The following is a 25,222-nucleotide window of genomic DNA, read 5'->3' on the forward strand; positions in this document are numbered from 1 at the left end:
TGTTTTTTTTTTCCCAACTAAGGATTTTCAAATTAAGTTTCAAGCCTTTAGGAGTCACTGTAGCCTTGAATCAACAAATCATGTTCAGGTTTCTTGTGTGTACTGGTTGCTGTTATGTGTTGAGAAAAAGCAGGAGTTAATTACATGTTGACATTCCGTAAATCAAAATGTTCAGTTAACTCTTCCAAAGTGTGCCTTTTACTTTTCTGTTCATTTTTTAAATTGCTGGTTTCACTAGAAGATAGGATCCAACAGCGGGGAGTCTCATTAGGCCTTGCTAAGTGCATGCACGCACCTGTTTGTTCAGGTCTCAGCGGCATCAGCTGCAGCGCGAGTGCTCTCCGGTCCCCTTGCTGCACGCCGGGTCTTTAGCTGCGGCCTTCAGACTCTTGGCTGCAGCAGGTGGGATCTAGTTCTCTGACCAGGGATTGAACCAGGGCCCTGCATTGGGCGAGCAGAGGCTTGGCCACTGGACCGCCAGGGAAGTTCCTCCTCTGGCCTTCCAGTCATTATTTATAATTTGGTATTTGATTATTCTGTTACGAAGTTTTCCTCCACTGCTCTGCTACTTGACCTGAGTTCAAGTGGCAGCATAATTGCCTGATCAGAGTTTCTGGAGGAAGAGAGATGACCCTTCTCATCTGGAGAAGGGCATGGCAACCCACTTCAGTATTCTTTCCTGGAGAATCTCACGGACAGAGCAAAGAGTTAGATACAACTGAGCAACTAATATTTCTCATTGGGATCCCTAAGGCTAAAGCTCTAGAGATACAGCCTGTTACGGGGAAGCTGGAGGCTACAGGAGCAAGCCAATGGTTGCCAGATTTTCTTATTTCTTCAGAGAAGGTAGAGATCTGGAATTTTATATAAAATCTCCAAGGCTGGTGGAAGGGCAATTTTTAAAAAATCAGAGTATTTGAGATATGGGTTTAATTTAATTTTTAACAATATAAGTGAACCTGAATTCATTACATTAATTCCAGGTGTGATAATGGTAACGACCTAATGATACTAGAGAATCAGCCACAAGCTTCAATGGAGAGTATTCATGTCAAAACACAATTTTAAACAGTATTTTCTTCTTTCAATACCTGATACCAGAGCAACTAGTGATTCCTAGGCTTAAATAAATATCCAGCTCCATCAAATTGCAGGTCCTGACCTTCTCTTCTGTTTAAATCAAAGATTTGTACATATTTACAGTCATGTTATTTAACGTCACAGAATTAGCTCATATTTTAGAAGCAAACTAGTTAGCACAAATGAAACTCTCTGGTGTATAAAAATAATCATAAGCTATCACTTTGACCTGGAACACAAAACAAAAATTTCCAAGTTTCTTGAGAGTTTGACTTGATTTGAGTAGTAAAGACCTGGAACACAAAACAAAGGCCGTGGAAACGACAGCTGGGGTCCCGGCCCCTTGCAGGGACCTGTGTGCGGACCTCACCACCAGATGGCAGGAGAGGAGAGAGAATCGCAGACGGGCCGACGCTACGCTTCCAAGCGAGAGGGTGACGATTTCTAAATAAACGGCTGTCTGCTAAGACGTCAGCGTGGTCTTTCCTCCCTCCTGCCTGCTGTGCAGGCGTATGCGGCCCCCCAACGTTAAGTCAAGGTTCAGGGCCTCCTGCAAAAACCTCGGCGGTGGACACACGACGCCCCTCGTCCGGACCTGTCCGTGGGAAACAGACGCCAGGAGGCGCCACCCCCACGGTCCCGGTCCAGCTGCACCTGCAGGGGGCGCCCTAGGTTTCCGGGCCGTTTCTTTTTAAAGCAAAGGCATCAAGTCCTACATAACGTTTAAGAGGTTATAATTTTATTTATTTATTTTTTTTTTTAGTAAGGATATCACTGTATTTATTCTCATTCAGGAAATTTTTCTATAACTTCAACATTTTCCTCTCAAAACATAAGGACAAAAGAGTCCCAAATCTTAGAACAGAGGTTATAATTTTAAAGTGAACCGGGGGAGTCTTTTAGTACCTTGCCCCCCCCCCTCCCCTTTAAGGCAATATGTCCCCAGGCCTGGGCTGCCAACCAGGCTGCGTGAACCGGTGGTGCTGACGCAGGCTTCCTCACTGGCCACCCCCCGGTGCCTTAGAACGCAGCCTGCACGGGCCTCCGCGGAGGCTGGTCTCAGCTGCCCTGCCCTGCCGAAGGCCGGCCAGCGGCTTCAGTGAGCCAGATTCTCCGAAAGGCGTTCAGACAGTCCCACACTGCTAATCCTTTACAACTGACCTTGGGAAGTGTTTTTCATAAAGCATGGGTGTGTGTGTGTCTGTCTGTGTATATGTGTGTGTGATGCATACATGACATTGACTTGTGTGTATGTGTGTGTGATGCATACATGACATTGACTTAGAACGTCAGACTGAGTTCCTCATCCCTTACTTTGCTGTGAGCAGGTTAAAGCCGATTACTGAAATCCTGTGCCTCAACTGTGTCCTCTCCAAGGTGGGGCTGACCATCATTTCCGCCCTTATAGTTATGGTGAACATGGACTTCCCTGGTGGCCCAGGGGATAAGAAGCTGCCTTGCCGTGCAGGGGACAGAGGAGCAAACACGGGTCTGAGAAGATCCCACATGCCACAGGGCAACTAAGTCCATGAGCCACAACCACTGAAGCCTAGAGCTCTGCCCCCCAAAAGAGAAGCCAGAGAAAGGAGAAGCCCCTGCACCACAATGAGGAGCAGGCCCCGCTCCCCAAACAGAGAGCAGCCCCACCTCACTGCGCCCAGAGAAAGCCCGCACACAGCACCGAAGACCCAGGGCAGCCAAACATACACAAATAATAGATAGTTTTTTATACAGTTACAGTGAGCAGGGCCATTCGAAGACATTCCTAGGCACCAGCCCTTTGGCAGTCTTACCTTAGGAAAGAGTAAGCATATTTTTCAAAGCCCTAAAACTCATTAAATATAAGAAATCATTTAAAACTGTTTAATAAGGTTTATAACTTTACTGTCAAAATGATTAATACTCATTTCAGCTGTTCAGTTTTTCTTCTGTGTTTTTGAGGCAGTATATTTTTGCCAAGACTCAACCATTTTTACAATTTGCTGCAGAACCACAGGCTCTAGACATTACTCCGATAGGGGTAATGGATAATACATCTCTTACTGTGAGGTTCAAAGAGACAGGCCACTGAGGTGATTCAAACTGTGCAGACCCATCAAAACCATTTGACAAGTGTCAGCTGGGCCTGTTGATCATCTTGACTGCGTGTCCTCTGAGGCTATCCCTATTCACAGGCGGAGACCAGCCCGAGCTGGAGTGCTAGCCTGCCGGCCACGGCTCTCACGTGGCATGTCTGAGCCACCCGCGGGTTTACATCCTGAGGTCCAGGCCGCTTGCCTCTCTGCCAGACTGTCCGGGCGGGGGAAGTGGGTGCTGGTACTTTTACCACTCCTCAGGTAATCCCAGTGTGCAAAGCTGATATGTCTGAGTCACAGAGGTGAGGATTCTCCATGTGCCTCTGCCATTGTGAATTAATCTCTTTACAGAATTTTTAAGATGGTTGGATGGTATTACAGACTCAATGGACGTGGGTTTGAGCAAGCTCTGGAGTTGGTGATGCACAGGGGGGCCTGGCGTGCTGCAGTCCATGGGGTCACAAAGAGTCGGACACGACTGAGCAACTGAACTGAACTGAACTGATATATATATATATAACTCACAGGACAAGCATATATATAATGGAATACTACTCAATCATAAAACAGAATGAAATAATGACATTTACAGTAAATTATCATACTAACTGGAGTAAATCAGAGAAGGACCAATATCATATGACACAACTTGTGGAATCTAAAAACTGGTACAAATAAACTTATTTACAAAACAAAAACAGACTCACAGACTTAGAAAACAAACTTATAGTTACCAAAGGGGAAGGGAGAGGAAGATAAATTAAGAGATTAGGATTAAACAAAGGTCTACTATATAGCTCGGGGAGCTATACTCAATATTTCATAGTAACCTACAATGGAGAAGAATCTGAGAAAGTATATATAAAACCTGGGTCAGAAAAAAAAAAAAACCCTGGGTCAGGAAGATCCCCTGGAGGAGGGCATGGTAACCCACTCCAGTATTCTTGCCTGGAGAATCCCATGGACCGGGGAGCCTGGCGGGCTGCAGTCCACAGGGTCGCAGAGAGCTGGACACAACAGAAGCGACCGAGGGCACACAGCAGTTTGCTGAGCACCTGAAACTAACGGAACATTGAAAATTAACGATACTTCAATTAAAATTTTTAAAAATCTACATACTCAGCGTGCAGACTCTGGACAGATAGCATCATCACAATTGTCTTTCCCCATAGATTCGTTAAACTCTCCGGATCCGTATTCTCTTTTCTCAAGAGCCGAAGCTATGGGGAGTTGAGTCAGAATTTCTCCTCACTCCATAATCTTTTGATTCTTTGGTCTGTAAATTCTCCTTTCACAAGACTCTTTAAAAACCTCTTTCTGATCGTTGGAATCAGGGTTCGCGGGCAGCTGTCTGGGCCTCCTTAAACCTACCCCTCTCTCCTTCCCAAGAGTGATGCACCCCCAAAGGTGTCCCCAGACCCCGCCAGTGGGGAGGGTGGGCTCTGGGCTCCTGGAGGGTGGGGACACATGCCCCAACATCCGCTCACTTCTTGTCCTCTGCTCCACACACAGCAGCTACCCTGCACTTGGCTTCACGTTAGGCCGGCAGGGGCCCTTTGAAAGAACACTGATGCTTGACTCCCAGCTCTAGAAATTCTGGTTTAATCAACTTGGACGTTGACTAGGATGTCAGGAGTTTTAAAAGGTTTCCCAAGTGTTTCTAGTGTGGAGCAAAACTTCAGAACCGCTGGTCTAGAGAGAAGCGCAGGCCCAGGTGGCCCCCGTGCCTGTGAACCCGTCCGGCTGCAAGCCCAGCCGCCTCGCTCTTTGCCGCCCTCTGCTGGCCTCTGCCAGCTCCACCTGCAACAGACCCCTCTGCCTTAAAAAGAAAGGAAGTCAAGCTGCTCAGTCATGTCAGATTCCTTGCGATCCCGTGGACTGTAGCCCACCAGGCTCCTCCGTCCATGGGACTCTCCAGGCAAGAGTACTGGAGTGGGTTGTCATTTCCTTCTCCAGGGGATCTTCCCGACCCAGGGATCGAACCCGCGTCTCCTGCACTGCAGGCAGACGCTTTACACTCTGAGCCACCAGGGAAGTCCCCCCACCCCCCATTAAAAGAGCTTAGAAAAGTAGGTTGCAGGTATCCAAGAAATCCACGTTTGAAGTCCTAATCTGCAACATCTCAGATGCTTTGAGACAAAGTCCTTAATGAGGGAACTAAATTAAAATGAGGTCATCAGTGTAAGCCCTGATCCATCTGACTCATGTCCTTATAGAAAGAGGGAATGTGGACACAGGTGTGTCCACAGGGAAGATGGTGTGAAGACACAGGGAGAAGACGGCCATGTACCGACCACGGAGGGAGGCCTGAACAGACCCTCTGCACGTGATCCTCAGGAGGACCCACACTTGCAGATCCTCGATCTCAGACTCTTAGCCTCCAGAGCCGGGAGAAGTGCATTCGTGCATAGAGAACCAAGTCAGTGGTCTTTCTGGCAGCACCCTGGCAAACACAGAGTGATCTCCCAGGGTTCAGAGCCGAGCCTGACCAATTTCAAGCTTTTGCTGAGTCGGCCACACCACAGGCTCAATCCTTTAGACTATAAATTGTTTTATATAAGCTAGTACTATGGGTAAGCATGAAGTCTTGTGTTCTTATTTTTATTTCTCTTGTAATTCCTTTCTGCACCTCGAGAGCCAGAGCGTCTTCGGCTTTGGTGGAATTGCCTTTATATAGTATGTACTTCCCACTGTATCTTTATATGTATATGTTTTAAATGCTGGCTTTTTCTTTCTGGCTGTGTCACAGAATTTCCCTTTCAAAGCTTGAACTTCTGCACCCTTTAGGTTCAATTCAATCTAAAATTGTTTTCATTTATCTTCCTGAGACCATGAAGACTACACATTTTCACCTCTATTATCTGATTTGCCTTCCACAGTCACAGTTTCAATAATTCTTCCCTATTCATGAGAATTCGGCATAACCACCTGTTTTTCACATTAAGAAACAGATAAGCATGCTCCACTTAACTTTTTTCCAATAAACAACTAGATAATTCAAGTTGCCCATGTTAACCAAAGCTGTGATTAGCTAATAACTTCACAAGGCGCTCAGACAAGGATTCATCCATTTTTTTGCTAACTTAAAAATGTGTCTTTTCTTCCTTTTGTATAATAAGCTCCTTGTTGATTTCCACTCTTAGGAATCAATAAAACCCCTATCCACCCTTCAACCTTTCTCACCTTCGTGTATAAAATAACACCTATGTGTTTCTGTATCTCACTTCCTTCTACTTAACCCCTCTATGGTTCACTGATGTGTGTTTTGAAAAGCTTACGTTAATGCCTCTTTGGCATTTTGAGGCCAGCAAGCAGGATTTATAGATCATGTTCCTGTTGCGTCATCAGGATGAAAATACCACAAACATTTCCTGAGCCCCCACAGCCCACCTGAGGTTTCCTATGACTCAAAACACCGAGACAGTCTCTGTGAATCATGTCACCAGGCAGCCACAGGACTAACCTCAGTCCCCCACCTCTGAGGAGCAGCGTTCATAGACACCTCCTCTATGCACCCAAGCAGGCCTTCCCACGGGCTCTGCGCTGAGCTGGGCCCTGGGCTCCTCTGGAGGTGTGGCTGGCACTGCACACTCGTGTGGGTTCAGAATGCCCAACCCTCAGAGATGGCGCTTAGAGTGGTGTTTGGGGTTAACGGATACATACTACTTTTTATAAAGTAGATGACCAACAACGGACTACTGTATAGCACAGGGAATTCTATTCAGCATCTTGTAATAATCTATAAGGGCAAAGGGCTTCCCAAGTGGTGGTGCCAGGGGTAGAGAATGTGCCTGCCACGCAGGAGACCCGGGTTCCATCCTGGGGTCAGGCAGATCCCCTGCGGAAGGAAATGGCTGCCCACTCCAGTGTTCTTGCCCGGAGGAGGCCCACGGACAGAGGAGCCTGGCGGGCTACGGCCCGTGGGGTCACGAAGCGCGGGGCACGACTGAGCGACTGTGCACTCAGTGTATCTGAGTCCTTTGCTACACACCAGGCACTAACACAACCCTGAACCGCAACTCCACTCCAGTTAAAACAGAAAGAGGGTGCTCCTGTAGGTTCCCTGGTGTCGAATGCAAGCTGCTTGGTTGGAAGAAACAGAAAATGACCTTGGATAATGTAAACAGAAAAACAGTCCATTGAAAAGATATTAGGGAGCTTCCAGGATTGCCATGCAGGCCAGGGAACCAAGCTCAGAAAGTGGCAGGAAACACGGGCCAGCTGGCAGTGGGCACACCACACCTTGGCACTGACGCCGTCTGGAAGGGATCGTTTCACCTCAGAACTGAATGGCGTGGCTGCCTCTGGGTGCTGCTCAGCTGCAAAATTGCTTCTTCACTGACCCGAATCCAGACCAAGCAAGTGTGACGGGCCACACCTAAGCCAGGTGCTTGCCTCTCGGTGGCCATGAACACTATACAACAGAGCACAGAACCTTTTCAAATTCTAAATAGAAATAGAATCTGCCTCCTATCAGGACCCACACAAAGGGACTTGGCAAACACAGAAGCAGGGGCTGAGGTGCCAGTATCTGACAGCAGGGGTGACCTCACGGCCCTCAATACTCTGCTTCCCAAACTGGACCTGGGTGTTGTACCTGGAGAGATGGCTGAGCTCCATCTCTGAGGGTTCTGACCACCACAGGGAGACCCCGGGTACCAGGCTCACTCCTCCTGCTCCCATTGTGCAGAGAAGCCCCGTATCGCCTTGATAATCAGTATTAATTATCAAAGCCAACACTGCAACCAACATTGACCTGTTCACTCAAAAGTCACAGAAGCCGCAAACAGCCAGATGGGCAGCCTCAGTTTACAATTCAAGGGAAGCGTTTGGTATAGAAGCTTTCATCTCTAAAGCGTTAAAACATCTAAACTGGTAGATCTTAGAGAAACAGGGAAAGAGAGCCCATCTCTTCCAATGGATTCATTAGGAAAATCAGTGATAAACCCACCCCCTCTTCCATCACTTCTGTTGTATGGGTTCCTGAACCCATATGTAGGCTATGAAAAATCTCTGCATTCTATCTAGGTCAGTCACACATACCTATCGGACAAGACAGCACACAAATCCCATAGTGTGTGGTCTCCCGGTTGGGGCCATAACAGTTCTCAGCACGCCATGCTATCCTCCCATTAAGGGCACATGTTCGGTGCAGGAAACCGTGTGCATGACCAGAGCAGTGAATCCGATATCCATCAGCTCACTGCTCTTCTCCTCTCACTGTAAGCAATTCATACAATATCAGGAGCGTGTATGGCATTCAGGAAGTCCTTGGACAGTTAGTGCTGGGGGCGGCGGGGGCAGGAGAGACTGCACCCACCTACTCCACAGCAGACACTGCAGCATGTAGAACCTACAGTGAGGGGCTTCCCTGCTGGCCCGGTGGTTAAGAAGCCGCCTTGCAATGCCAGGGACACTGGTTCAATCCCTGGTCCAGGAAGATCCCACACGCCACGAGCAACTAAGCCCGTGTGCCGCAGCCGGTGACTCTGAGTGCCCTAGAGCCGTGCCCCACTCCGCGAGAAGCCAGCGCGATGGGACGCCCATGCACTGCCATGAAGGGAGCCCCGTGCACCACAGCTAGAGAAAGCCCGTGCAAAGCCACGAAGACCCAGCACAGCCAAAACATTAAATGAATAAACCAATCTGAAAACACGCACACAGTGAAAGACCAGAGGAAACACTGAGGCCAAACATTCTTGAATCTGTGGAAGCCACAGTCCAAGAACAAAAATAAAAATTGTATTTATTTAGATAGAAGGGGAGCTAGGTCCAAAGGTTTGGAGTACATGGAATGTGCTTAAAATAGTTTGGTGTTTCTCTTCTTGTTTCCCCCCAAGGTGGGATTTAGAAACATGCAACCAATCTGTTCACTTACTCATCCACTCATCATTTATGAATGGCCAAGCATGTATCAGACCAGCCATCATACAGGTAAGGAGCAGCTCAGACAGGGCTTCGGGGTAGAGAGGACAGTGTGCGGGCAGTCAGCCCGCGGTGAGGAATTGAATTGTCAGGTGTGAATGAAATGACCTGGAGAGAAGATCCAGGTGAGGAAAGGAGATACTCTAGTTTCAAACTCTGAGAAAATCCAGCAGTTAATGAGATAAATAGAGCTCTGCTGTTTTCCATGTCCCCAGAAAACATCTAAACTAAACATAGGTGATGAACATGGGAAATAGACTGCAAAATGGAAAATACGACACCACACTAATTGAAGGACCAATGTGGAAACGTGGCACACACCCACACACATACACACACACTGCTGAAATATCTTCAGTGCCTCCAGCACTACCCAAGGGGAGTCAGTCAGTTTTGCAAGAAATTTGGAGAACATTCTTGCTCACATGATGCAGTTTACAATATTTGATAGAAATGATGGGTAAGGCCTCTAACTGTGTTTTCTGTTAACACTAGAGGCAGAAGGGTGATAATGCAAAGAGGGTTTTGAAGAGGAGAGATGGACTCCTCCTCTGACCCTGGAGGGACAAAAGGAAGAATACACGTGTCTAGAAGAGTGTATAGCCTTGGGGCAGACAGAAGAAGGAGCCCACACACAGGTAGTAAGTCCTGATGCAAAAGATGGGCGTTGGTTGAATTAGGGGCTTAAGAGGAAAGAGGAAATTGTGTTCTTGGCTAATTAAGTGAACAGACAGTTGGCAGAGAATAAATACGGAGTCAGACAGGTGCCAATGAAGTTTCTGTTCAAGTAAGTGGCCATAGAGGTTTAAATAGGGTTGCTTTATACAAATTCAGGGCTTCCCTGCTGGCTCAGACGGTAAAGAATCTGCCTGTAATGTGGGAGATCTAGGTTCAGTCCCTGGGTCAGGAAAATCCCCTGGGGAAGGGAATGGCAATCCATTCCTGTATTCTTGCCTGGAGAATCCCAAGGACAGAGGAGCCTGGCAGGCTATAGTCCATGGGTTTGCAAAGCATCAGACATGACTGAGAGACTTGGAGAGAGAGAAAGAGAGGTACAAATTTAAGATAAAACTGCCTTATTAACTTTAGTAGTATCTTGAACTTGGTAACTGACAACCAAGCAATCAGTTATTTCCATTTTTTTTTAAACAGGAAACTGAGAATTTGGTGACTCACAGATGACATTTTTGAATTGCCAAAATCTTACTTTGGAGCCAGTTGTTTTGATGGTGAAGACACTCCTTATTTTTTTCCCCCACCAAACTAAAGTAATGGATATGCTATTTCATTGATCCTCTAAATAACTCATAAAGAGCCAGGCAGAGGCTAGGAAAGCTCCCCCAAAAAAGCCTGTGATATGAAGGATATCCACCTGTTAGAATGGATCAGATTCAGTAGCCAGGAAGAAACACTCAAGACCTTGCCCTTCCAGATAATTAAACCATTGGCGTTCTCACTGTCTATCTGGAGGACACTTAGCCTGAGCCCTGGTTTTATAGGAACATGTGTGATAGAGGCAAAAAAATTACTTATGTTTTGTCTCCTGTTGTGAACAATGACTTCATGCACTGTGTGTGTGTGTGCTTCTTTTATAAAATAATTTAGCCGAGTAGTGTACTGTGATTACATTTTCTTTCTTAAAGAGAAAAGGTTCATTGTTCATTGTGCCTGAAGCACTTTTTTTTTTTTTTTGCCATTTTTTCATTTACTTAATTTCTCTTGAGTTGCAGGCTAAGTTCCAACTCCTTTGTAAAATGCTGCTTAATAAAACTGTACAATTAAAAGAAAAATAAAATAAATAAAAATAAAATTTAAAAAAATGAAAAGCTAAGACTTCCGACAACTGTTTCACCCCCTTTAGTCTCTTGTCTCACTTGCCATGGAGTTGATTTCAGGGGGTTTCCACTCCCTCACACCCCAACAGCCACACTTCCCAGCTCTGGAGGATGTTGTTGGATGCTCAGTTATGTCCGACTCTTTCCGACTCCATAGACCATGGCCCACCAGGCTCCTCTGTCCATGGAATTTTTCCAGGCAAGAATACTGGAGCAGGTTGCCATTTCCTTCTGCAGGGGATCTTCCCACCCCTGGAATCAAACCAGCATCTTCTGCATCTCCTAACACTGCATGTGGATTCTTTACCCACTAGCATCACCTGGGAGGGTCTGAACTAACCACAAAGGTTTAATCTAGTTACACTGTAAGCAACAGCCAGATTCTATTACAGCCCACCAGGGACTGTCTTCCCAATCTCCCAGAAGGTTAATGAAGTCAAAGCAAAGAGAAAATAATGATCTGAGTGTGACAAATGGGTAAGAAAAATACCTAGTCTCCATCCATATTGCGTGCCTTTTTCTCGGTAGCATGGACTTCTTCCTGTGGGCTTAAATACTGTCCTGGCTTCTCTTGAAACTCGATTCCCATTTTCTAAAGAAATGTTACTGGATCCCAGAGACATGGGAACATCTCTTAGGATGTCAGTGCTGTCCATTTTTGTCAAATACACGTTAGACAAGCAGTTTGTTGATAAACCCATTTTTTTGAGTGATTTGAGTGCTATTTTGAGAATGTTAAATAAAAATTCCCTTTTCCAGATATGCATTTCTCCAAAAAGCTTTAGAGGAAATTATTGAATTATCTCAGTACATCGTGTTTTCCTACACAATCTTCTAGCCAGCTTCTCCATTAGGGAAATCAACTTGAAAGCCAGTGAAATATTTCAGTGAGATAGGAGAGTTTTAATATCGGCTAATGAAATGAATTTCTCAACTCATCTATTTGCTTCTGAGGGCACCTAACAAAACAGGCTTTCAAAAAATTTAATATGTTGTCTTCCTTTTATTAAATCAACTCTGAGATGTTGCCCAGAAGCATTATGGAAGAGTAATCCAGCTCTGCCCTCTAAATACTGCTGTGTAACCTGACTGAATCTGCTGTTCAAGACTCATCAAAAAGCAGCGGCCTCATTATGATGCAGGTGAAATCTTCAGGGAAATGGCATATTGCATGCTTTTCACTTTAGTACTGATTTGCTCTCAATTAAGCTTTATGCTCTTGGTTTCCCTTTTTTTGAATTGATAAGTATTTATATCCTGTCTGTATACCACTCTTAGCAAACTGGCTAGTGCCATGTGTTCTTTTAAATTTCATAAAGAAAGAGTCTGGAACTTTCTGCTCATTGTGGCACTCTGTCTCGATAAATATTGTTCTTAATTTTTAAAGATAGAATTGTTGCATGTTTGTGTGCTGTGTGGTCGTGTTCGACTCTTTGTAACCCTGTGGTCACACCAGGCTCCTCTGTCCGTGGGATTCTCCAGGCAAGAACACTGGAGTGGATTGCCATGTCTTGCTCCAGGGGATCTTCCCAATCCAAGGATCAAACCAGGTCTCTTAACATCTCCGACATTGGCAGGCAAGTTCTTTACCACTAGCACCACCTGGGAAGTCCTATTATATATGCATTGTTTATTTTATATTCTTATTGTCTTTTAGAAAAGAGAATGAAATACTTAAAAATGAAAGTTAAAAATATGTAAGCTAATTACTAATATAAGTGCAATATTCTGCCCCCATGTATCTTCTCATATCTTTCAAATGTGTCTGTCTTCCTCTGTTCCTCTGGCCATAACCATTGTTCTCTCTGGCCGCGTCTCCTGAATTCTGGATTCCTAGAGCTGCCTTGGTGTGGACACAGCGCTGCCCTACCTAGACCCCCGGGGTCCTTCCCCTGTTTCGTGTGTCCTCCTCCAGCATCTTCATGTTTTCTAGAGATTGCAGTAGCGTGCTGTCTTCAGAGGGCTGCCTGGCCTGCTGAAGCTGTGTCACCCATAGGCGAGAACAGCTGGTAGTGTCCAGGGGATTACATCTCGCTGGGGACGACCCACAGCCAGTGGATGACTGGCTAGCAGGGGCGTGAAGGCCCGGATGCTTGGCTCAGAGGCTGATCACAGACCACAGTAGAATTTGGTCAAACACCAAAGTAGCTCTCAAAGCTCCCACTGGGGCCAGACTGCACCTGGGACTCTGCCTGAGGATGCACCCTCTCGAGGTTCCTTTCCCCTCCTGTCTTGCTTCCCCCACTTCCTTACAGGTCTCCTCCGGCAGCACTACCTTTACAAATCATTGATACAAAGTCATCACCTTCCAGTTAGCTTCTGGGTTCCAGATCTAAGAAAGAAGGAGCATTTTGCAGCCCTTACTGCCCTTGGCAAGAAACCCCTCTTTGTCTTGTCACTTTAGCAAAGCTACAGTGTAACTAGCTTTAAAATCAGGTGCCTGCACTCATCTCCAGCCCTAGCACAGCTTTCAACACATTTTGCTCACACAATATCTTGCCTAACCTGTTGGTTCTTTCTGTAGATCAAAGCAGTAGAAATAAAGAACAAGTAATTAAGGGATTAATTAAAATTAATTAAAACAACATTCAGAAAACTAAGATCATGGCATCTGGTCCCATCTCTTCATGGCAAATAGTTGGGGAAACAGTGGAAACAGTAGCAGACTTTATTTTCCGGGGACTTCAAAATCACTGCAGATGGTGACTGCAGCCATGAAATTAAAAGATGCTTGTTCCTTAGAAGAAAAGCTATGGCCAACCTAGATAGCATATGAAAAAGCAGAGACATTACTTTGCTGACAAAGGTCCATGTAGTCAAATGTATGGTTTTTCCAGTTGTCATGGATGGATGTGAGAGTTGGACTATAAAGAAAGCTGAGCACCAAAGAATTGATGCTTTTGAGCTGTGGTGTTAGAGAAGACTCTTGAGAGTCCCTTGGACTGCAAGGAGATCCAACCAGTCCATCCTGGAGGAAATCAGTCCTGGGTGTTCATTGGAAGGACTTATGCTAAATCTGAAACTCCAGTCCTTTAGCCACCTGATGCAAAGAACTGACTTATCTGAAAAGACCCTGATGCTGGGAAAGCTTGGGGGCAGGAGGAGAAGGGGATGACAGAGGATGAGATGGTTGGATGGCATCACTGACTGGATGGACATGAGTTTGAGTGAGCTCCGGGAGTTGGTGATGGACAGGGAGGCTGTGCTGCAGTCCATGTGGTCACAAAGAGTCGGACACGACTGAGCAACTGAACTGAACTGAATTAAGAGATGACCAGATCTCTTCTCTAGTTTCCTCTTCATAATCTCACCAACAAACTGTGTGAGCAAGATAATCTCTAAAGAAAGAGCACAAGTCTGCACACAGTGGGGCATGGTGATGACTCTGACCCCTCATCTCAATGGCTCACTGAGATGATTTCCCTTACTCCCCTTAAAAACTTTCATGGCCAAGCAGAATCATCAGAGTTGGTCTTTGGGGACATGAGTCTGCCTTCTCCACAGACTGCTGGGTTTTTAATTAAAAGCAAAATTTTTTCTGTTTTTACCAACAACTGCCTCTCAGGTATTGATTTTCTAGTGTTACCTGAGTCTGGGAACAAAAACAGTCTCCAGAGGTTGCGGTGTCTCTAGCATTGCCTTCATTTTCTCTTGTTCACTCTATAACGAGAGCAGCCCTTCAGAAATGCAGTGGGTCCAGAATCCTGCTCTGCTCCAGGCCTTTCAGAAATATCCCCCTACTCTTAGGGACACGCTGACACCTTAGCAGGGGCTCAACTTCCTCCCAGCTCTTACTCTGCACAGCCCTCCACCCCGTTTCCTCCCACCTCTTTGTTCCGTTGGGCTGTTCCAGTCCCTCCAGCTCTCCAGCTTCAGGCCTTCCTCAGCTGTTCCCTCTCTGAGTCAGTCCTGCCCTCCCCGGCCTGCCCCCGTCCTCTTCTGACCAGGTCAGTGCTCCCAGCCTCGGAGTGCGGAGCACGCCTGCCCTGCGTCTGCACCTGCTGCACTGTCGGCCTCCTGGGCTCCATGAGTGACTGGGCCCTGGCTGCCCCCCAGGACCTTGGCAGCACAAGCACAGAGTTGGTGCTGGATGACAATGTGCTGAGTGAGTGCCTGCAGTGGCAGATTAAAAGACGGGCCGACTCAGCAGTCATGTGGAGAGCCAATCGATACAGGATGCTCAGAACCTAGCAAGCAGAAAGTCTCGTTGACCAGAATCCCCTCAGGACGAACACTGGGAGAGGTACCTGGGTAAGCAGCTTGTTGACTGCTGAGATCTGTAAGGGTCAGGCTGCATCAGCCACAGGTGAGTCCACATGGCTTTCCTAGGACAGTGGGTCCTGCAAAGGGCAAGGCCTTTCTTTTCTGAGTGGTCAGTACAAGTCTGCAGCCAGAGCTGAAAGCCTGGGGTCGGCAGCAGATACGAAGAGGCAGGCACACAGGGGCCTCCTCTGCCCTCTCCTTTCTCTTCTTCTGTTGTGGTTGTTTAGTCACTGAGTCGTGTCTGGCTCTGCGACCCCAGGGACTGGAGCCCGCCAGGCTCCTCTGTCCATGGGATTTCCCAGGCAAGAATACTGGAGTGGGTTGCCATTTCCTTCTCCAGGGGATCTTTTTTCTCATAGCCTTTAATAAAAGTCCCCCAAATAAGGAGCATTCATTTGCTAATGAAGCATCAAAATCATTAGCCTATCCAGGGATCCTACAATCTCCTTTTAGATCTGAATAAACAAGTATATTTCTTTTTTTCCTAAAATGAAACAGAAAGCCTTTTCTCTAACAAATTCTAGTCCTCATTGTAATTCAGATCCCCAGTCCTCTTTTCTATTTTTGGCTTCACCATCAAAATGATGCTCCGTGATGACAGGACAGCGGCAGCAACCTCAAAGAATCTTTAGCAGGGAGGAAACGTAAAACAGATATTCCAATAATAATTCAAAAGGTGGGAACCATCTCCCACTCATTCTCAGAACTGGCTGGAGAAGAGGTGGGGTAGAGGTTTCAGAGGAGTACAGTTTCACAAACTGATAAAACAAACCGACCCATTTCCCGCTCAATTACTTTAATTCATTCCTGACAACCTTGCTATTAAGTGAAAAGCTGTTAAATTTTAATAGAAGGAAAGCAGAATATGTCCCATCACAGGCTAAGATACCCTAGTAATTTTATAGATGCAATGAAAACAAGTGAATTTAGGTTAAAAAAATGTAAGTCAGTTGTACATTTTGAGTAAAAAGAGTGATCCGACAAAAGTTTATCATGCTCTTTCTTTTTTTGACACTTTCTTCATTAATTTTTAACTTTTTGCTTGCTAAAAATTATCTTGAACTTAAGAGTAATGTTCTATCACAGACAATTACCTTTACAGACAAATGTAAGCTAAACACAAGAGAGCCTCAAAACACAGAGAAACAGCCATCAAGAGGCAGAGAGACGACACCCGTTCCCCTTCTGCTTGGCGTGTAAATGCAGATCGAGATCCTGGCCAGCATCCAGAGACTGGACATAGTTCACATTGCTTAATCTGCTAGTTTCTGACTTGAAATTGTTCAATCAAGAAAATTGGTGAGATTTCTTCACCAGAAAATCTAATATTACAATATTACTTCTTATATTTATTTGGTGTGGTCTTGGATGAAAACAATTCACCCCCTCCCCCCAAAAAAGCACTCATTGTTCAAAGAGTACAGCTAGAGACTGAACACTTGTAAATGCCCCAAATCAGCTGCAGCCCTGATCCCCCAACCTAAGGGTATTTGGAGGTAAGCCCTTTGGGAGGTGATTGAGGGGGGTCATGAGGATGTGGCCCCACAATGGGACCAGTGCTTTCCTAAGAAGAGGAAGAGGTTCCAGACCTTCTATTCCTCTCTCTCCACCACTGGCACCTTGACCTTGGACTTCCCATCTTCTCTTCCCAGAGAAATAAAAGTTTGCTGTGTACATCACCCAGTCTATGGCATTGTTACAACAGCTGAACAGATTAAAACAAGTCCTGTAGCTTTTCAAGTGCCATTACAATAGATGTCATCAACTGAGTCTCCATTGTGTAACATGAATCTGAAACACACAGTTTACTTTCTTTTTTTCTATTTTCTTGGCATTGAAGAATTCTGACCAGACTACACTACAAGACTATAGTAATCAAAACAAAAATACAAATATACTTCAATGGAACAAGATAGAAAGTTCAGAGATAAACCCATGCCCATAATCTATGACAAAGGAGAAAAGACAGGCTCTTCAATAAGTGGTGCTTGGAAAACTGGACAGCTACTTGTAAAAAAAACTGAAACTAGAACATTCTCTAACACCATACACAAAAATAAGCTCAAAATTGATTAAACACCTAAATGTAAGATAAGATTCTATAAAACTCCTAGAGGAAAACATAGGCAGAATACTCCCTGACATAAATTGCAGTGAGGTCTTTTTTGATCCATCTCCTACAGGAGAAAAAATAAAAACAAAAACCATTGGTCTTAATTAAACTTAAAGGTTTTCCACAGCAAAGGAAACTATAAACAAAACAAAAAGACAACCCATAAAATGGGAGAAAATAATTTTCAAATGAAGCAATTGACAAGGGATTAATTGCCAAAATATCCAAACGCTCATGCAGGTCAATATAAAAAAAAAAATCAAAACAACCTAACCAAAAAATGGATGGTAGATCTAAATAGACATTTCTCCAAAGAAGACATAAAGACAACCTCAAAAACATGAAAAGACTCTCAGCATCACTAATTATTAGAGAAGTCCAGATTGAAACAACAATGAGGTTATTACCTCACACTGGCCATCATTAAAAAAAAATCTACAAATAATAGATGTTGAAGATGATACGGAGTAAAGGGAGCCCGCCTGCAATGCTGGTGGAGATGCAAACTGCTGCAGCTACTGCGGAGAACAAGCTGGAGGTTCCTTAAAACATAGAGCTACCGCATAACCCATCAGTCCCACTGCCGAGCATTCATCTGGAGAAAACCACAGTGTGAAAAGATGCATGCACCCCAGTGTTCACTGTAGCACTGTTTTCAACAGACAAGACACAGGAGCAACCTGAATGCCCATCAACTGATGAAAGGATAAAGATTAGTACCTATACACAATATAGTCCAGCCATTAAAAATGAATGAAATAATGCCAATGCAGTGACATGGATGGACCTAGAAATTACCATACTGAGTGAATTAAGTCAGACAGACAAAGACACCCAGTTTATGTGCCATTCTCCTTCCCCTCTAGAGGTTTTCCTTCGAGGTGTTGACTATGAAATGGCCTGGCAGAGAGATGGAAGGGAATTCCCTATTGACTTAAAAAAAAGCTTTGGTAAGAGATTTGATGTCTCTCATCGTTTTCAGTGATTACAGTTGCTCACTTTCTCATTATTGGGTTTCGATGTGTGTGCGTGCTAAGTTGCTTCAGTTATGTCCCACTCTTTGCGACCCTAGGGACTGTAGCCTGCCAGGCTCCTCTGTCCATGGGATTCTCCAGGCAAGAATACTGGAGAGGGTTGCCATGCCCTCCTCCAGGGGATCTTCCCAACCCAGGGATCGAACCTATGTCTCTTTATGTCTCCTGCAAAGGCAAGCAGGTTCTTTGCCACTAGCATCACCTAGGAACCCCTTGGATGTCAATACTAAACACCACTAGTCTGTGGAAGTTACTCACATCCATCAAAAGTGAAATTTCAGAATATCAGTCCAAAGTTCTATTTCTCTGTGGTCTGAACCATCTAAGCAAAGGATCTATCTGTACAGCAAACAGCCCTGGAAGCTGGAGATGATAATACATTCCTCTGGAGAGACCTGGAGACACACTAAGATAGAAAAGACTGATTGCTTCTCTTTCCTCTCTGGAGAGATTTTCTTAAATTCCCAGGGGTTGAGTAAGCTTTCACTCTAAATGGAAAGACGGGCGGATGTGCCAGCAGCCCCAAAAAAGCTTCAAGTCTCCTAATTTTTCAGGCTGTTCTGGAGATCCGCACCTGACGAGTATCGCGTTGTCTTGCAGGAGTCAGGGCACATGGACGTGGCGAAGGCTGCTGTAGCAGTGGGCGTCTCAGACTCTGACTTGAGAGTGTGGTCTCCTCGGCAGCAAAAATACCCAAAACCATGCGGAGCTAACTTGTTTGTAATTAGGGCAACATCTCAGACGTTCCACAGTATCTGATTTACCACCCAGTCTGGGATTCCCTGGTGGCTCAGAAGGTAAAGTCTGCCCGCAATGCAGGAGACCCGGGTTCAATCCCTGGGTCGGGAAGGTCCCCTGGAGAAGGAAATGGCAACCCACTCCAGTATTCTTGCCTAGAAAACCCCATGGATGGAGGAGCCTGGTGGGCTACAGTCCATCGGGTTGCAAAGAGTTGGACACGACTGAGTGACTTCACTTTGATAAAGTCAAGGAAAGTGATTAGGCATTATTCTGACACATTGTCCCACAAACACAGCTCTGTGATATGATATGGACTATAGCGAAATACACTCTTAATTTTAAAATAACATCTCGTACTGAGAAAAAATATGTTTCTCTGGTGGCTCAGCGGTAAAGAACCTGACTGATGAGGCAGGAGATGCGAGTTTGATCCCTGGCTCAGGAAGGTCCCCTGGAAAAGGAAATGGTAACCCACTCCAGTATCCTTGTCTGGGAAATCCCATGGACAGACAGCCTGGTGTGCTATAGTCCACGGGGTTGCAAAGAGCCCTACATAAATCAGTGGCTAAACAACAACAATCAAGAAAAATACATTAAATATCACCAGGAGTTAATTCAAGACTTTTTTTTAAATGGAAACTGGCCAATTTTGCTTTAGCGTCATTTTATATAGACTTAACTTCAGGATTTCTTGACTGATACAGACTAATGATATGATTTATCTTTTCTAACAATCATTTGGTAAGATGGTATCTCTTTATCTATTTCCTTTTGTTTGCAAGAACAAAAATCTTACCTGTCAAACTCCAAGCATTTGGCAAGTATTTATATGAAGCTATTTCAACAAGGAAATGATGCTCTGATTCAAGTGATATTCTAAATCCCCTAAAATAGGTTTGCCCTTTCTGGATGATGGTGTTTATTGCTCACAGCCACTGCATCACTTTTATGTTGACAGAGTGGGTGGAGAATTCTTGATCCTGGGAAGCGAAGCCTCTCCCAACCTCTGGGGACAAACCAGAGATGATGATTCCTCTTTGCCAGTGATAGGCTGGAGAGACAAGTGATCCACTTCTGGCTGAAGAGATGTAAGGAAAAGTTGGGAAGAGGCATGCAATTCCAAACCAAGTGAAAAGAGCCAGCCTTCCTGGAGAAGGCCTTTTGCGCTTTTGATCATCCTTTGGAATATGGACTTGAGGCTGTGTTTGTCACAGCCACGTGCGGACAAGGGTTCAAGATGTGCAAGCAGAGCCTTGGGAAGAGCTGAGCCCCTGAGAGCCCCGTGCAGTGGCTGAGCCAACCGAAACAACCCTGGCCAACCACCTTCTCACTCTACAGAAAAAATAAACTTTTGCTCATTGAAACCACCCCCCAAATCAGTTTTTCTGGTTAACAACTGAACATGTTCATAATTGATGCGCAGAGAGGGCTTATGGAAAAGACATGTTGGTAAGAAAATAACTCAGAAATTTACGTACTACCTCAGCATTTTCATTTTAAAGTATTAAATCAGTATAAAATAGTCTGTAATATTGTTTTTTTAACCCAAATCCAACACAAAGGCACATTCAACTGTTCTTTTGTTGCAGGGTTATCACGAATCTAAAATTTGGCTTTTTAACCATATGGGTACATTTTATTAACAAGATTATTATCCCAATTTTCCTTCAGATGCAGGAATGACATTGCTCCTTTACATAGTTTTCCTTTTCTAGTGGTATTTGGAATAAATATTTGGTATGTGGTATTTGGATCAACCTGTTTTTCTAAATAATTAATGAGTTCTAAAAGAAACATAGTTAAAAAAAAACAACCTAATAGTTTACCAAGGCCACTTGCTCTGAGCAAGACAGAGCCTCAGTAGTTGGTTTTTTTTTTCTGAAAAATAAAGCAAAATAAAATTTTAAATCTTCCTATTGCAGACAGCTGCCACCACCAATCAAATTTGGCACATGATATAAAACACGTAGAACCTTCATCCCATGGTTTAGCAGTTAATACAAACTGGATCATTTAGCTTCATTTTAATCAATCAGCAGTTAATTTAAGAATGAGCCTTTTATTTCCCTTATGATCTCCAGGTAAAAAAGTAAAATAAGGCCACTACTGCTAACAACTCATTGATGCCATAATCACACTGATTCTATGACCACATAACAGAAAAGCTTTCCATGATGTCATCAATTCACAAGTTGATAATAAGTTTGCTACTCAATGTCTTTTGATATAGCAATCACAAATAATTAACTGAAGATGCAAATAATTTCAGTTGACTCATTGATTATTTATATATTTGAATGTATATGTATTCATGCCTTCCCAGGTGACTCTAGTGGTCAGGAACCTGCCTGCCATTGTAGGAGACACAGGAGACGCAGGTCCGATGCCTGGGTCAGGAAGATCCCCTGGAGGAGGACACGGCAACCCACTCGAGTGTCCTTTCCTAGAGAATCCCACGGACAGGAGCCCGAGGGGCCGCAGTCTCTAGGATGAGAATCCCAAGGACAGAGGAGCCCGAGGGGCCGCAGTCTCTAGGATGAGAATCCCACGGACAGGAGCCCGAGGGGCCGCGGTCTCTAGGATGAGAATCCCACAGACAGGAGCCCGAGGGGCCGCAGTCTCTAGGATGAGAATCCCACAGACAGGAGCCCGAGGGGCCGCGGTCTCTAGGATGAGAATCCCACAGACAGGAGCCCGAGGGGCCGCGGTCTCTAGAATGAGAATCCCACAGACAGGAGCCCGAGGGGCCGCGGTCTCTAGGATGAGAATCCCACAGACAGGAGCCCGAGGGGCCGCGGTCTCTAGGATGAGAATCCCACAGACAGGAGCCCGAGGGGCCGCAGTCTCTAGGATGAGAATCCCACAGACAGGAGCCCGAGGGGCCGCAGTCTCTAGGATGAGAATTCCACAGACAGGAGCCCGAGGGGCCGCAGTCTCTAGGATGAGAATCCCACAGACAGGAGCCCGAGGGGCCGCAGTCTCTAGGATGAGAATCCCACAGACAGGAGCCCGAGGGGCCGCGGTCTCTAGGATGAGAATCCCACAGACAGGAGCCCGAGGGGCCGCGGCCTCTAGGATGAGAATCCCATGGACAGGAGCCCGAGGGGCCGTGGCCTCTAGGATGAGAATCCCACAGACAGGAGCCCGAGGGGCCGCGGCCTCTAGGATGAGAATCCCACAGACAGGAGCCCAAGGGGCCGCGGTCTCTAGGATGAGAATCCCACAGACAGGAGCCTGAGGGGCTGCAGTCTCTAGGATGAGAATCCCACAGACAGGAGCCTGAGGGGCCGCGGTCTCTAGGATGAGAATCCCATGGACAGGAGCCCGAGGGGCCGTGGCCTCTAGGATGAGAATCCCACAGACAGGAGCCCAAGGGGCCGCGGTCTCTAGGATGAGAATCCCACAGACAGGAGCCCAAGGGGCCGCGGTCTCTAGGATGAGAATCCCACAGACAGGAGCCTGAGGGGCCGCAGTCTCTAGGATGAGAATCCCACGGACAGAGGAGCCCGAGGGGCCGCAGTCTCTAGGATGAGAATCCGAAGGACAGAGGAGCCTGATGGCCACAGTCTCTAGGATTGCACAGAGTCAGACATCACTGAAGCAACTTAACACATATGCATTCAAACACATATATGTATGTGATCTTCATAGACAAATGTATATTATACATATACATTTTCAAGCTCCTGAATAGCTCAGAGGAAAGGAAGATAAAGGGGAAAAAAGTCTTTTCGGCCAAAATTTAGAAACTGGCAATCAAATGTGGAATTTATCAGTGCACAAGGATGTAAGGGAAAGAATGTCAACTTTGCAGTTGGATTTGAGTCCTAAGTTACGATACTTAACTTAATACAGTTACCATGAGGTAACATCTTGTTAGCTGCAAGAACATGACAGACCCTCAGTAAATGCTGGTTCCCTTTTCTTTCGGTTAGAACGAGACAGTAAACTCTTAAGGGGAGCAATTATTCCCTGACATCTCTATATCCACAGACTTCAGCATACACATAAAACCAATGTTCACATTTAATAAAACTAATGGTTCATCAGTCACTTTGAAAGGGCAAGAGTGCTATGATTGGCTGGCAGTGTCCATGATGGACAGACTTTCCTTTCAGCAGGCTTTGAAGCATGCCTCTTGGGCACCTCCAGACTATGACATATGGAAGGAGACAGAATGAAAAACCCACTCGTGATGAAGACTGTTGGGGCGGTGGCAACGTCAGCTCTGGCAGCAGTGTTCTATACTCCAACTCCCAGAGTCCAGTTCATTTCCAGACCTCAAGGTGAAATTTTGCCTGGAGTTGAATAAACAGAAATATCTCCTCTGAGGATTAAAAAAAAATCTACATTCAAATTAAAGAAATGATCTGTTACAATTTTTCTTCAGAATTGTTCTGAATGATGCAAATGCTATTAAAATAAAATAAAGAAGTAGAGACAGAGATTCCTCATTTGACCACTGAAGCAACCTCAAGAAGGAAAATGCATTATTCTTTGACTTGAATGCTAAACACAGTATAAACACCTGTCCCATCCTATAAAAGAGAATGGAGATTCTAACCCTTCTGTAGCAGACCTTTGAGACGAAAGGATCTAAATCCTTCAGATCTCTTGAATCTGGATCATTCATTTCATCCACATTTGTCTTCTGTCTCTGCTTCTGTGTGTGTGTGTGTGTGTGTGTGTGTGTGTGCGCGCGCATGTGTAATCTTAACTGCTATAATCACGGCAGCAACCTCTGCCACAGCCCTGGTGAAGGCTGGGGGCTTGAGAGACAGCAGTCTTTCTGCCTTGGTCTCTTTTCAGCAAAGCTGGTGGGAACTAATCATCCTGCCAAAGGCTCCATCAATACGGACATGAGAGTTATCACTTGTCACCTCTAATATTTTTAGTGACTCATATCTGAAATTATATCAAAGGCCTGACCCATTTACCTCTGGTGCATTGCTGGCAGCTGAGACTTGATAAAAAAAAACTCGTAGCTTTGGCTTATTGCAGTGGGCTGATGATCACGATTATGTAAAAGTCATGGTGCAAACGATATTAAATATTGTCTTAGAATGAAGGACAGTGTGTAGGGCACACTATAATTATAATAACCATATAGAGAAAGAGATCATACTGTATCAAGAAAAAAATTCCTACCAATAGAGGAAATACTTTATAAGTACTTTATAAAATATTTAACATTAGATTTGCAAGTATTTTCATTTCTAGAAGGATACTGGATGAGATATCTAAAATGTTCTTTTACTAAAGAACTAAAATCCTGGGGGAAAGGAAGTTCAAAAGCCTTCTAGGACTGCCCTGGTGGTATGTGGCTAGAAATCCACCTGCCAATACTGGGACCTGGGTTTGATCCCTGGCCCGGGAAGGTCCCACAGACAGGGCAGCGGCTGACCCCACCTGCCTGACTGCTGCGGCCTGCAGTCTCCAGGGTCCCCAGACCACCACCACTGAACCCACGTGCTGCAGCTACTGAAGTCCACAAGCCCTAGAGCCATCAAACTGCAACTACGGAAGCCTGTGTGCCTAGAGCCCGTGCTCAGCAAGAAGAGAAGCCGTCACAGGGAGAAACTTGAGCACCTCACCAGGGAGGAGCCCCGCTCACTGTAACTAGAGACAAGTCTGAGCCTGGCAACGAAGACCCAGCGCAACCATAAGTTAATGAATTAATTTAAAAAATTTTAAGCTTCCTAAATGTGTCATGGAACTAGCAATAAATAAATAAAGGAATCCACAAAGCAAAAGCAGAAATTGGGGAAATCGGTGGCAGGGGGTGGTTCAGTAAGCACCCAGGTCTGCTATTGACCTTAGGGATCTGGTGTTTCCTGAGGACACAAGAGCCTGAGGCATAAGCAAGGATCTCAAAGGGCTCATCTCAGTGAGAAACACATCTGCAACACAGAGGGAGGCAGCAAGGACGCTTGCCCGTCTCTTCCTGGCCCCCAGGGAAAAGTCTTCCCTGAGGATTAGTAACATGCCAGCCAGGCATGGACCCAGAACAGTGGGGCCCCAAGCTTTAGTGACTTATAGAAGGAGGCCTCTTTAACAAAAAGATCACAAGAGTAGGAAAACAAGGTTGAATATTCAAAACCTCTACTGAGAATAAGAAATCATAACAAAATATAAACTTTTAAAAGGTGACAACTA

The 25,222-nt window shown here is 45.4% G+C and overlaps 1 protein-coding gene across 2 annotated transcripts in view; it reads right to left on the reverse strand.

Moving 5' to 3' along the window:
- Positions 1 to 25,222, reverse strand: part of RARB (retinoic acid receptor beta) — a 1,138,330-nt gene that overhangs the window by 955,039 nt on the left and 158,069 nt on the right. The window contains exon 2 of one of the 2 annotated variants that reach the window (XM_070459825.1): positions 23,257 to 23,364. The exons of the other annotated variant lie outside the window; for it this stretch is intronic. The gene's annotated coding sequence lies outside the window, so the exon portion shown is untranslated. The remainder of the gene's footprint in view (positions 1 to 23,256; positions 23,365 to 25,222) is intronic. 2 annotated transcript variants of the gene reach the window in all.

Source organism: Odocoileus virginianus, chromosome 32 (genome assembly GCF_023699985.2).
Source record: "Odocoileus virginianus isolate 20LAN1187 ecotype Illinois chromosome 32, Ovbor_1.2, whole genome shotgun sequence".
In the NCBI taxonomy this organism is placed as follows: domain Eukaryota; kingdom Metazoa; phylum Chordata; class Mammalia; order Artiodactyla; family Cervidae; genus Odocoileus; species Odocoileus virginianus.